Genomic DNA, 3,223 nt, shown 5'->3' on the forward strand with positions numbered 1-3,223 from the left:
GAGGTTATGGCAGAGGGAGGGATGAATAAGCAGAGCACAGAGAATTTTTAGGGCAGCGAAACTATTAGGTATATTCTAATGGTGGGTACATGTCATTATACATTTGCCAAAACCCATAGCCTGCACCGTACCAAGAGTGAACCCTAATGGAAACTCTGGACCTAGAGTGACAATCATGTGTCAATGTAGATTCATCAACAGTAACAAATGGATGACTCTGGCAGGAGATGTTGGCCATGGGGGAGGCTGGAGGAAGGCGCAGAGTCTATGGGAAATCTCTGTACCTTCCCCTCAATTGTGCTGTGAACCTAAAACTGCTCTATAAAATAAAATCTATTTTGAAAAATTTTTAAAGGAATCTAAAACAAGTCCTCTGTTCCTTGTTTAGAAGACTTATCTTACTTTTCATTTCTATATCTATTATATTATTTTATTAAAAGTGAATTTAATAAAGGGGCGCCTAGCTGGCTCCATCTGTCGAGCATGTGACTCTTGAGCCCAGGGTTTTAAGTTCAAGCCTCACGCTGAGTGATGAGCTTACTTAAAAATAAGCGTGGGCGGCTCTGTCATTTGAGTGGCTGGCTCTTGATTTCGGCTCAGGTCACGGTCTCAGGATGATGGGATCGAGCCCGGTGTTGGGCTCCATGCTCAGCAGGGAGTCTGCTTCAGATTCTCCCTCTCCCTCTGCCTCTCCCCCCACTCACTCTCTCTCTTTCCCTCTCTCTCTAAAATAAATAGTAAGTCTTTAAAATAATAATAATAAACATAAAAAATAAAAATAAACGAAAGTGAATGAAAAATGCTTCTGGCTCTAAAACCATCTTCAGAAGAGGTGAAAAGAAATGAATTCCTCTAATTCTTTTTATATTTAGTGAAAAAATAAAGGAAAGAAAACATACTATCCATCCGAGTGAATGTGTCGCTCATCTTTCAAGGTGCAATAATTTGACCTGGTCACTAGGGATCCACTTAGTGTCCTGGAAGAAGTAATTAAATAAATGGGCCCTTGTGGCCCAAAGAAGCTAATAGAACCACCTTTTCAATAATAAAACATACCATTTCATCCTGACAACATAGCAGTTAATTTCTAATCTGAAAAATAGGAGCTGCCGGGCTGGGCTGTGTTGCTCCTTTCAGATATGCTGTTGATGACTCAGAATTATAGTTTTTTAGCCAACTTACCTAGATTCAATTTTAAACTCTTCACCGAGTTTAGATGAAACGGAAAATGTGAAGATGCAAGAGATCTGTTTTTCTAAGCTTCCCACTCCATTCCCTTAATACCCCACATGATTGTTTTCTGCTTTTATGTCTCTACATATCTAAGCGCCTCGGTTTTAAGGGGTAGCAGCCATCCCTGTGCTCTGGGCTTGGCTAATGCCCATTCGGGCAAGTAGCTTGAGCTTTGGGGCCGCCAGTGGACTAGATGAGCTATTTGTTATTCTCAAATTCGAAATTATCATAAAAGTCTTATTAAACTCTGAAGATTGTTTCTGCAATAACATTCCATGACCTTTTCTACAGGTTTGATTTCTTCTCATTCTTCAGGCCTGTGTCACGCCCTCCAAGGAGGACTTCCCTGACCGCTCTATCCGTAGTGTCACATAACCCAAACACATACGTGCACACACTCACACACACACAGAAAATATACACGCATATACAGACACACAAACACCCGGTGGCACATGCACACACAATTACCAAGAACGGTGACTCTGAGCACTTTTCCTTCATGACACTCCTCAACATATCTAATGACATTGTTTACTTCCTTTCTATCTCTCCCTGAAGGCTGACAATCCAACCGTCTTATCCACGAATGTACTTCTGGAGCCTGGCACAGTGCCCAGCTCACGGAAGGCCCTCAAATATTTATTAAATGCATGACATAAACATGAAACCATACTGCACAAATTATAAAAACAAAATCCAAATCTGTCTATGAGGAGTCCATGTTAGCAATATGTATGTGCGACGTGTGTGGATATATATATAAAACATTAAAAACAGGGGCGCCTGGGTGGCTCAGTTGGGTAAGTGTCCAACACTTGATTTCGGCTCAGGTCATGATCTCAGGATCATGAGATCCAGCCCAGCATCGGGCTCCACACTCAGCGCAGAGTCTGCTTGAGATTCTCTCTCTCTCTCCCTCTGCCCCTTCCCACCCATCCCACACCCCACCCCCACTCTCCAAAAAAAAAAAATATTAAAAACATTATAATGACTGTTAATTGAACAATCTCCATGTGCCAGCACTAAATAAATGTTCTAGATGAATGAATGAATGAATCCTAGAACTTCAGTGCACCACCATAATCAGGCAAACTAAACTAGAATTCCAAAGGCTAAGCTGTAATCAAACCATGCTGCCATAATTTCGACTCAAGTTTCTTAACAGGAAGTCATCAATTATTACCTTTGTTTTCTTTATGTACACTATGGTATAAATATGAAGAAAATTTACAAGACATTTAATTAGATATCTTATATTGACTGTAGTGTGTATGGGCCATTCCTTTTGATTGCATTTTTTTGCATATTTTTAAGGCTAAATTCCGTACTCATATTAAAATTATCTAATAAAATTTTAAAAATTAAAAATGTACTCGTAAATGAGTAAGCCAAAAATGTCAAGAGGCTGAAAATAATCTCAGAAATTGTATGGAAGCAATTATTATTAAACCATCAACATTAGATAACTTTATATTCTGGGTTACTCTCACAAAGATACAAACAAAAAGGAAAAAATACAACATGGAAATAATGAATAAAGCAGAGGACACTCGGTAATTCACTGATTTTTCAGCCCATCACTAAACTGATCAATAGCTGAATACACAGATTCACTGGTTACTTTACGTGCACTTTAAAAAAATCATTAAAAATATTTTTATTGCCTTGTATATCAGCGCCATTTTGTAAAGAGAAGACACCTAGGTTCTCATACTTTTCATATCATCCTCCCAGAAACAAATCTCTTTCTATCCTATTTTCACCTCCAATGAGAACGCAGCTGTCTTTTATTAGAGATGTTTAACTTACTAACTCTCTATATGTAGAGTTTTACATGCTTAACAGAAGATTTTAATACAGTTTTAGCTGCTGCTTGAGATAAATCAAACTCAAACTGACAAATAAGCAACTGTGTCTGCAGGAAGTGGGGGTTTGTCTGATTTAAAACTCCAAGAAGCTTAGAAAGCCTTCAATCTCAGGTTGCACA

The sequence above is a fragment of the Phoca vitulina genome, unplaced genomic scaffold, assembly GCF_004348235.1.
Source record: "Phoca vitulina isolate PV1807 unplaced genomic scaffold, GSC_HSeal_1.0 scaffold4, whole genome shotgun sequence".
Lineage (NCBI taxonomy): Eukaryota > Metazoa > Chordata > Mammalia > Carnivora > Phocidae > Phoca > Phoca vitulina.